We start from the raw sequence: 11,945 nt of genomic DNA on the forward strand, positions 1-11,945 counted from the left end.
TTTAATTCACATGTTTCCTCTTGCGTTTTCATGCGGCTGTCCTCGAGTGCTTGATGTAAGAGATTCTGCGTTATTGCATAGACAAACGTCTGATGTGAATTGCGAGCAGTTCAATAAGCTATATAATAAAAAAATTCAGCAAATGAAAACGTGAATACTGCCACAGTGCCCCCCCCCCCTCTCTCTTTCTCATTATTCTTTCTCTATCGTATTTATGAATTTACTTTCAGTGACATTTCTCACCTGAAGTGAAAGGACGCGATGACTCTGTCGTTATACGTCGCAGGTGTGCTGCAGGTTTGATTGGCGTATGCAGAGTGAATAGCTAGATGAATTTGTTAGCGACCAGAGAAAGAAGGTGGTCGCGCACCACTGTCCCGAAGACATCAGTGAGGGACGTCTCCTTTTAGGATCACTTCGCGCCTCAAGTGAGCCATATGCTAATTGCGCCGAGTCACATTATGGCAGCACTAAAGACATTTGTTGGTTTTAGTATTACGTCTTATTTATTTATTTATTTATTTATTTATTTATTTATTTATTTATTTATTTATTTATTTATTTATTTATTTATTTATTTATTTATTTCAGCACTCCAAATGTCATGTGCGACGTTACAGAGGTGCACTATAGCTATAGTGTTACGAGTACAAAAAAGGCAGTGGTGAATGCTGCATACATGATCAGGGCTGCTTACATGTGTCCAGGTTATAGGTGCCTCTTACTTTTACGACAGGTGTCGATTAAATTTGTTATGCGTGTAGTAAAACGTGTAGTGCTGTAAAAAAATACATGCAGGCAGATGCAGAACGAAATATCGTGCTCACATTTTGTTGAGCTGACGAAGTGCGTGATTTCATGCTTTGGGGCTCGTACGTATATTATACATTTCCTTCTTTTGGCTGTTCACATTTTATTTCCTTCTTTTTCTTTTCTTGCCCCACTCATTGATACCGCGCGCGTACAACATTTGCAGCTGTCGTTCGAAGTAACTCGCGTCACCATGTTTCTTACTTAAGACACGACTCTGTAATGCATCCGTGTCTTTTAGAACGAGTTCGGTGTAATATACTTGCATACAAGACGCCGAGCAACAACGATACTGCTCCGGCATTCTCGCTTCAGTACCAACATCGCTTCGATTCCAATCAGGTCAGTCCGAAATAACTTAGTGAACGCATGCGCTGATATTCGCATAATTAAATATTCTGTGTATATAACGCATGATGTTTTGTTTTGTGTTTTGGTTTGTTGTGCCTGCACCATGTGCGACACGAAGACAGACAACCTCATGTTACCCCTGTTCGTATATGCACTGATATAAATGCCCAAAATTCACCTGGTCCCACATGCATTCGCCTAAGACGACTCGAAGGCGAAATCGATCTTCGTCTTTCTCTTGGCAGTTCATCGTATTGATCATCTCCCCCCCCCCCCCTCCCCCACCACTCCTCCGCGAAAACTTGCTGGTTTTGCACTGCCTCCGGGATCGGAGACGTTGCAAGATTTCTGGACCTCACGTGATTTTGCAGTGCCTCCGTGATCGGCCCGCCTTTGACCAAGCGACGATGTCAAGTGATGACGTCATAATCTTTTGGCGATCTGTGACGTCGTGATGGCGTCATATAGTGAGGTCGCACCCGTGTTGGCACCGACGGTCACTTTTCGCATTTGATGAGGCATCTAAGGCGTTCAGCTTATAGTCAATATGAAGCCGAGCTGCGGTTTAGGCGGGACCAATAGAGTCCAGTCCAGGGGCCAAGTCTTGCCGTCATATTTGTGTCGAACTGTCAACGTATATATATTTGGTGATTCGGTGTGCTTGGTGACGTGATGTATGCGACTGCTATACAAGGCATTATGTGTATGTACGCGCTTCTTGTATATATCCACGGTGAGATGCATGCGCGTGTCGGGGCCGTTCCATCAAGCGTGTATAACATCGCCCTATAGCCAAATGTATGCGGGGGCGCGTTCCCGTTCGCTCTGCATACAATGTAGCATACTGCGCGGCAGGTTTTCCGCGCCTGCGCCGCGCGTGTATACACTCATGCGTATCTGCATGCGTGGAGAGATAGACACGCGTCGCGCGCTCCGGATGCGGCACCCGAGGCCAACGCAAGACGAGGTCCCACAGTGATAAGGCGCCTATGTTGATGAATGCGGTGTCGCGCCGGATGCGCATGTGTATATGCATACAACACAGCACACTTCATTACGAACACGCACGTATACAGAGCGCATCACTTGCCTGTATAGTATATATACTGTGTCACATTGGTTGAATACTTGAGTGGTTGATCGAATGATTGGCCGACTGAGTTGCTTAATTGACGACTCATTCGGTGATCAGTCTGGTGACTGATTAATTAGAATGACCGTTTTAGTTACGGGTTTAACAATTTCGTTGTTAGCAGGTATATTTATTGACTGAATAATTGATTCACGACTGACTGCATGAATGAACTGGTTCATTCATTCATTTCATTCGTTCCTTATTCACTTTAACGCTTGTGCTGAGTAAATAGGAATTAAGCTGTTTGTGTGAGATGAATAATCAGCCCAAGCAACTTGTGAAATGATGGCAAAACTAAACGGATGCTTCAGTTCTAGTTTTACTGCTCCCATCATGCGCTATGATTACCGGCTTGATTAAAGTCGCCGTTTCGATCGTCTTATTGTTCCGCCACTATCCGAAGTATTGCCATCTTTTCTCAACGTGAGTTGTCTGTAAAAGTTTCGGTGGCAGAGTGAGAAACGTCCATCAAAAATGCGTGAACGGTCCAACGAAAAACGTGTCGCGATGAGTAGTCACCCAAAGCAATGCGGCACTTGTCTTCTTATCCTCAGCGGATGGCTCATACCCAATAGATGGGATTAGCCAAGTAGTGAGTGGATTTTTCCATTAAGATCGTAGTTTGTTAACATAAATTGCAATTCAGAAGCCATGAAATATTTAAGCCGGCAGAACTTAGCAAGACATTCTCTTAAAATATCCCTGTGAATGTATCCCAGACTGGGGGCTCCAAACGAAAGAATAACCGGTTTTGTTACTCACCTCTTTATTTTCTTCACCTTTGTCTTCAGCCACCGTTTCAGCTCATTATTTCTTTCATAATGCAATATAGCTGCGGATGTAGGTTAAAAAAAGAAAAGAAAACGTTTCCTTCTAATGTCCCAACCTCCTCACATTTTGGTTACCTTGTATGCAGTTTGAATTCTTTCCTTATACACCGCTTCCAGCATTCCCGTTGTCATTGGCACCCGCCATACAGCACCGCGTTTGGAGCTCGTTTTTTCTCACCACTCGGCCACCCTCCCCTTGCGGCGCACGTATACTCGCGCTGGCTCTTCTTCTTCGTTCTATATATACGCCCTTACTGCGATTTATCCGTTCTAACCCCACGGCACACCACGAGCGACCTCCGCGTACATGTAAGAGCGGTCTGTTTTGAATGGCCTTTGTTACGGCGTGCATAGCCCCTATTCCTATATACATTATTGGTTTTTTTTTCCTACTTTGTTATTCTTTTTTTTTTATTTTCGGTTCTTCGTCATCCTTTGTGCGCCCCGAGATCCCCTTCTCGCGTAACATTTTCTTTCTTTCTTTCTTTCTTTCTTTCTTTCTTTCTTTCTTTCTTTCTTTCTTTCTTTCTTTCTTTCTTTCTTTCTTTCTTTCTTTCTTTCTTTCTTTCTTTCTTTCTTTCTTTCTTTCTTTCTCGACGTTGCTTTAGACGAACGCCGGGGGAGTTTTTCTTCCGGTGCGACGCTTCACCTCCACGAGATCCTCCGCAATGGTGCATGGCTGTCGGTTTTGCTGCTTCCCTGCACTCATAGAGGGCGCCGCTTGCCTGCAGCTTGTAATGAGGAAAACAACCAGGGGGACTCTTTGACAGGTAGTATAGCGAAAAAACAGAGAAAAGGTAAAAGAAGGGAGAAGGCGCGTGTTGCAATTAGTTACATTAACATGCAGGGTGGCAGAAAAAAGGCAAAATGGTTAGAGATTGAGGGACAGGTAAACAAGGAACAGATAGGTGTTTATGCGGTTACAGAAACACACCTTAGAGACTTGGAAGAGCCACCACATATTGAAAATTATGTTTGGGAAGGATGTAACAGGATCACATCAGAAAGGAGAGGTGGGGGGGTTGGAATGCTAATTCATAGCAGAACAAAATGGGAGAGAGTGAAACAAACGTGTTCAGAGCACATGTGGGTTTCGGGCACAGTAGGTGGAAAGAAAACGTGGCTAGGTGTAGCTTACTTGTGGACAGGCAATAACTGCAGAGAAAAGAATCTGGAGATAGTGAAATGCATAAGCACCGATATTAAAGAATTTGGTCATGATGCCGAGATAATCCTTCTAGGGGACATGAACGCTCACATTCATGACCTTGACGGATATTCAGACACCAATGGCAAGTTATTGCTAGATCTCTGCGAGCAACATAGTCTTGAGATAGTTAACGTGGGGCCTAAGTGTGAGGGGCAGATCACGTGGGAAGTCAGAAACAGGCAATCGAGCATTGATTACTGTCTCATGACAGAAGGAATATATGACAAACTTAGAGAGATGAGAATAGACGAAGAAGGCATTAACAGCTTGGGTAGTGATCATAAACGCATAATATTACAAATGGGATATAAAACTGAAAATAAGAACATAGAATCAAAGTTTGGCAGCTCGTATCTAAATGACAAACAAATAACAAATATAGCCGCAAGAGTCGAGGAAAAGTAGACGAACTACCAGGCAAAGACTGGAAGTATAGTGAGCTGCTACATGTAATCACGAAAGAAATGGAAATAGAGAAGAAAACCATTTGTTGGAAAGGAAAGAAAAAGCCAAAAAGTTGGTGGAACAAAGAAATCCGGGAAGCGATCGAGATGCGACGTCAGGCATCACGGGAGCACAGACAGGCAAAAAAGGAGAAGCGGCCACAGGACGAAGTCAACCAAATATGGGAAATATATTTAGAGAAAAAATCCATTGTGCAGAAATTAGTCGAGGCAAAAATTAAAGGTGAAAGTGAACGCTGGATGACAGAGATTCGCGAAAAGAAGAAGGCCGCGCCTAGGATTTTTTGGAGCCACCTAAAACGCTGGGTAGGAAGTCTGTCACAATGCAACAACATATGGTAGATGAAGGAGGAAATAAATTGGAAGGATATGAAGCGCTAGGTTACATCCGAAAGATAACAGCCGATTCGTTTTAAAAGGTCCCCCAGGGGATTCCCCCGGTGAGTAAAAGTACGCAAAGGAGTGCAACCGAAGAAGATGTAGTACTAGAGAATTTCAATTGGAAGAAGGCCGAAGGAAAAATTCCTAAGCGCACTACTCCGGGCTTAGATGGGGTTACCGTCAGCCTCATTAACGAACTCGGACATAACACTAAAGAAGCACTGCTGAAAGCCGTAGAAAAGTGCTTACAGGAGAGGGAAATACCAGACAGTTGGAGAAAAAGTAGAATGAACTTAATCTATAAAGGCAAGGGAGAAAGGATAACATTCGCTCGTATAGACCGCTAACAATTACATCGGTGCTATACAGGTTGGCGATGCATGCAGTAAAATTAAAATAGAAGCGTGGGTAGAACAAAATGATATTTTGGGAGAACTTCAGAATGGATTTCGAATCGACAGGCGGTTAGACGATAATCTGTTTGTTCTTACCCAGTGTATAGAAATATCTAAAATAGAAAACAGGCCCTTATACGTAGCTTATCTAGATATCACCGGGGCGTATGACAACGTTAATCAGGAATTTTGTGGGATATATTGAAGGAAGTGGGCATAGGTGACGACTGTGTACAGCTTTTGAGGGAAATATACCGAGGAAATACAGTTTGTATAGAATGGGAAGGAATAAGTAGCAAGGACAGCGTTGAAATTAGCAAGGGGCTGAGACAGGGATGCCCTTTGTCCCCGCTGTTATTCATGCTGTACATGGCGAGAATGGAAAAAGCGCTAGAAGGTAGCAACATTGGATTTAATTTGTCACACAAACAGGTCGGAGCGATGGTTGAGCAGAAGCTTCCAGGTCTATTTTATGCTGATGATATTGTCTTATTTGCGGACAGTCAAGATGATATACAGCGACTGGCAGATATATGCGGAAGGGAGTGTGAGGCTCTAGGACTAGGATTTAGTGCAACAAAATGTGGATTGATGGTATTCAATGATCACGGAGACCATACGGTATTAATACAGGGCCAAAAAATACCGAGGGGTAAGCGAGTACAAGTACCTCGGAGTATGGGTAAATGAGGGGGATAGATATATGGAGGTACAAGAGAAAGCATCGGTAGCAAAGGGAAAGAGGAATGCTGCAGTTATGAAGCACAGAGCTTTATGGGGATACAATAGGTACGAGGTGCTTCGAGGGCTGTGGAAGGGTGTGATGGTTCCGGGGCTTACATTTGGGAACTCAGTGGTGTGCATGAAGTCAGAGGTGCAATCAGGAATGGATGTAAATCAAAGGACGGTGGGCAGCCTCGCGTTGGGCGCTCACGGGAAGACGACAAATGAGGCGGTAAAGGGTGATATGGGATGGACAGGCTTTGAAGTGAGGGAAGCGCAGAGCAAAATGAGATTCGAAGAGAGGCTGAGGAAAATGAAGGAGAGTAGATGGGCAGAGAAGGTTTTCAGGTATTTGTATAGAAAAAGCGTTGACACGCAGTGGAGAAAAAGAACTAGGAGGCTCACCAGTAAATATACGGCTGGCAGTGCGGGCGATATGGCAACAAGGAGCATTAAGCGGAAGGTCAGAGAGGCGGAGAGGACTTATTGGATGACAGCGATGGAAAAGAAGCCGGCTCTGAGTAACTACCGAAAAGGAAAAAACGAAATAAGGAGGGAAAGGTTTTATGATAATTCAAGGGGAAGCGCTTTACTGTTTGAAGCAAGGTCGGGCTGCCTTAGAACGCGTAGTTATAAAGCGAGATTTAGTAACGAAGAAGAACAATGTACATGCTGCGGGGGAACTAAGGAAACGATGGAACATGTACTGATTGAATGTGGCGATATTCACCCAGGTATACGTGTGGGCACGAGTCTACATGAAGCCTTGGGTTTTAGGGACAACAATGGAAAGCTGAACACGTCCGCGATAGAAATAAGTAAGAGACGGTTAGAGTATTGCTGGCAGAAAAGTAGAGATAAAGAACAAAATAAATAATGGGGGAAAAATAAGGTCATTCTGCCTTAAGAGGCAGAGAGATGGACCGTGAATTTATATTTTTTGGTATAATAACATAGATTTAATCAATGTAGATAAGGTATTTGGCCAACATGAAACAAGGAAGCTTTTTTTTTTTTTTTTTTTTTTTTTCCTCGAGCCTGGTGGCAGACATGTCACCGCCCCGTTTTAAAGGGGACGCTCATAGCATCCATCCATCCATCCTTCGTTCGCTCTCTGCCGTCATAAGAATATGATGGTGAGCGTGACGTTTGGCGAAATAGCGAAAGTATAAGAGAGAGAGAGAGAGAAAGAGAGGGGGGCGGGCATGGCGGGGAAGAGAGATAGCGTACGAGAGTAAACATATAGGGCCCCCCTTACAACTCAGGTTGCACAATGTGCCGATACATCACTACCTGTTTTTTTCTTCTTGTTCCCAGTGGTCATTGGAGTTTAACCTATATGACTTCTATAATGGCTTTCTGACGAGACTGAACTTTCTTTCTACAAGGTTGACTGTATTATATCGCACAAACAGGGCATCATTTACTGTCATTATTTATAAAGAGTGAATCATTAAATGTTGATTATATATATTAATGCAATTTCACTTGCACACGCGTGCGCAGTTCCTAATGTCTTTATTCGAGTTACCGTAAGGCGATAGCCTTGTGATACCCTATATTTCGTTCGATCTTTACAACGTGCACCTGCCTTCTTCTGTCACACTGTCACCTGTGATTTTGTGTTTAGCACACGCTGCTGTTGCCTATACTCGTATATAGCAACAGCAGCGTGTGCTAAACACAAAATACGCAAACACGCATTTCGATATACGTTGTATACCGAAATGCGTGCCTTGACTATATCGCAGCATGGCTGTTTCTCTTTCTTGCTTATTCCCATTTAACATGATATGTAAGTCTGCACCATGACTCTCGATCTAGCATACTAAAGCTATCTCTAAAAAATTAGCGTACCTGTGGAATTCCAGCAATATGACGTATATTGACATTATAGAGATATTAGGAATATTACGGGTATAAGGTGTGTATATATAGCGAGTATAACGCTTCTATGTAATCTAGGTGAACTGCAGGCCATAGTGTTATTACAAGAACGTCCAATTACAGAGCACTGCGGTGTAGAGCATTGCGCAAGTCAGTATGTCTACCATAGGTCTTCCTGTGACATGCTTCCCTATACGTCACGTTCATTATAACCTCTTTGACTTCACCATTCCGTCACCCTCACAACGCTCACTAGATGAACCAAGAACGTATCTATCTATCTATCTATCTATCTATCTATCTATCTATCTATCTATCTATCTATCTATCTATCTATCTATCTATCTATCTATCTATCTATCTATCTATCTATCTATCTATCTATCTATCTATCTATCTATCTATCTATCTATCTATCTATCTATCTATCTATCTATCTATCTATCTATCTATCTATCTATCTATCTATCTATCTATCTATCTATCTATCTATCTATCTATCTATCTATCTATCTATCTATCTTCTTACCTGATCTGATTTTTCAGCAGCAAAATTAGCATGCTCTTGCAGAAAAGGCAAATTGAATCAATTGAATGGGCCATGTAAATGACGAAGTCATGCCTCGGCCTTAATTATACGTGCAGTCGGAGCCTCCTGCGGCCACCATCCATGTCAGCTTCGAAGAGCCTGTTCCCACCGGCGGCGATGCAACGGGAAACGCGTCGTCGCTCGCGTCTAAGGTCCCTACTTGTGTAATCACGGCGGCCGCACCGCCCTCTAGTGGTGTCGGAACGAACCGCCATTTCACGGCATCTCGCGCAAGACTGCACGCACCGAAAGACTCGCAGGGATTCACCGAGGCGCGTAGTTCGGCGGCATTGTGCGAACGTCCCCCCCACTTCTTCTCTCCCTCGTACCTCAGGCGCGCGAATTCGGGAGCCCCGTGCTCCGACATTATAAAAACTTCCCGTCCGCGGCGCGCGCGCGCGACACCCTCGGCTCTCTATACGCGTCGCAGGACCCATTCTCCCATTCGGGCCCCCGCATAGCGGACTTCGATTTAAAATAAACTATTATCCTTCCATATAAATAATATGCACCCGGTGGGGACGAAGGGGGCAACGCCAAAGGAGAAGGGGCGCAGACATATTGTGCTCACTGAAGCGCCTAGTTCGGGGGTTTTTAGTGCTGCAGCATTGTCACCCCAGCGGTTCGGGGGTTCGGTGCCGGTCAATGGGGTCTGGTCGGGACCGCTCTCTGGCGGCGGTTAGCGAAACAATGTTTACTTTCGAGAGGGTGTCTGTTGGTTTTGGCGGGTCGCGAACGTGTGCGCGCAATCGAGTAAAACGCGGTTTCTTTTATTAATATATATTTTTTTCTATCCGCGCTTCGGGATCGACCCATGTCAAGTTCGGGGTTCTCGCTTTTCATTTTTTTGAGGGCGGGGGGGGGGGGGGGAGGGGGGGGAGGATGAATTTTTCATCGCGGCTGTGTTCCACTCTGTATCCACTCTTCTCTTCCTGTATCCCCGCTTTATATACCTCACCGAGCTCATGGATGGCGTTACGTATATACACGGAAGCTTGCTTACAGATCCTCCCGTTAACGCTTAGTCTTTGTTTCCTCTGTATTCCCTCCCGTCAAGTTGTTGGCTCTAGTTGCGCGTGCCAGCCGCGACGCGTCGTCGATTTGTACGCGTCGCATACAGATGACATGTGGCGTCCGCTTGAACCAAATATCTGGTTTCTCAAGCAGCCCGCGCAGACACACGCACAGCGTCTTGTTCTGTTTGTGTATTTATTGTGTGCATTTGTTGCACCTATATTTTAGTGTTTCCATGTTTAAATGTGTAAGTGTCCGCGTTTCATGTTTAAATGTCTTGTTCATTTAGGTTTTCCAAGCAACCTTATGCTGCATCACAGGTCATCAACGCATAAGATCGCTCCCTTTTCACCATAAAATTCAGTTGAAGGTTTGCCCTTCTGTTTGATTGCTATACTCGATCTTTTTTCCAGGTTGTGCGCAGATAGCATCTTATGAAGTGTATTTGTGTTAATCAGTGGACATGTGTACGCCTTAGACTAGAAAGTGTAGAACAGAAAATGTAAACAAGGACTTGCACCTTACAGTCCTGAGTGGCAGGCCGCCTCATTAACGTTAACCTAAGCAAGGCGTCTGTACCGATGCAGTTTGCTATAGATGGCTCAGTATTGGACTTGAATATTATTAGTTTGCCTAGCAAGGAAATTACTTTCCCTTACCAATATGTCAACATTTCCTTTCTCTAACAAGTACACGGTCGCGAGAGTGACGCCTCTTTTATCTCGCTATTTGACGACAGGCCGCGAATGTCATATTTAGGAAGTATACTCTCACGTGGTATTAAATCCTCCTCCCCCTCGAACTGCTCTACACAAACGCCTCGTTCATCGTCTCTTTGAAAACGAGTCTCTAGCCGTACGTGGTTTTCCCTTGAGCGTTAGTCGATATATTTCTAACCGTATACAGTAATATTGTCTAACGATAACGATAATCTCTATGGATTATGACAAAGACGTGTATTACGTCCAACATAACAAAACATTTTTAACTGTCGCTGTAGAGGAGGGGAGCTCACCCAAATGCCATCTTTAGCCAGTGTATAACGGGCTAAAATTCGGGGCACTTTCGGCAACAAAGTCGAGAGAGAGAGAGATAATTTTAATAAATTAAGGCTTCTTGGTTACTGTGGGTGGAGCCCCTCGTCGAGATGAACGCTTTTCCCGGTTTCCCGTATACGTTTCCTTTCGTTAATATACGGGACTTGAATTCTTCCCAGTTTTAGTTCTCCTGTTATTGCAGTTATTCCGACAGCGATAGTGACCAATATCGCGATAGTGACCAGGATCCTCATCGTATACTCCACCTCTATGCACGCATCCTTCAGCTCTGTTAAATCACGCATGTCCGCACCACCCTTTTAACTCGTTTACAACGACGTACGCTTCGTTCGGCAGCGTCAATTTCGTGTATTCAATGTTTCCCGAAAGATTCGCTTCATCGAAACGCGAGACGCTTGAGCGTGCATGCACGCACTTCCTGCATATACGCGGTTTCGTGCTATATGCGTGCACGCTTCGGCGGCGCGGAGGAACCACTCCCGATGCGGTCACCGATCTCATCTCCTGTCAGTCAACGCGCGCGGCATGTGAAGTATAGACGCCTGCGAGGCCGGCCGGCCTCGCTCAGCGCCGCTGTCGAGCGTGTTGTTGTGCGTGCGGTAGATGGATTATACGGGTTCTTGCACGCAGCTTTTCCCCGCTTCTGCGAACACGTCTTGATTCTCTTGCTCCGCGCGGTCGTCTCGCCTCGCCTTCGTCGTTTATGTGAATCTTTTCGTTGCGCGCTGTCCGGGCCTTCGTCGACGTTGAAGCCCCCTTTGTTCGCTGCGCCATTGGAGCGGAGGGGAGGTGTTACATGGAGTTCGTATTGAGCACTGCGCGCGCCCCGAAATAGCGGCGCCGATCGCGCGCAGTTGCAGCAGGTTAAGTAATTTTATTTGTAAAAGACTCCGTGTTGAGTGACCTGGCTTGTATATGCATGTGTTATTTTCGTAGAAGTGAAAAATTGTCGCCCACGCGTCTGTCGTCGCCCACGATGATTACATACAAATAAGTTCATACAAATTTCCCGGGAAGAGAGCTTCGGAGACGACGAAAACACTCATCCTTGGCCGGTATTCCAACCAGCGCTTTTCCGGGACGGTTGCTCTATACACC

This window comes from Rhipicephalus sanguineus, chromosome 3, assembly GCF_013339695.2.
Source record: "Rhipicephalus sanguineus isolate Rsan-2018 chromosome 3, BIME_Rsan_1.4, whole genome shotgun sequence".
Lineage (NCBI taxonomy): Eukaryota > Metazoa > Arthropoda > Arachnida > Ixodida > Ixodidae > Rhipicephalus > Rhipicephalus sanguineus.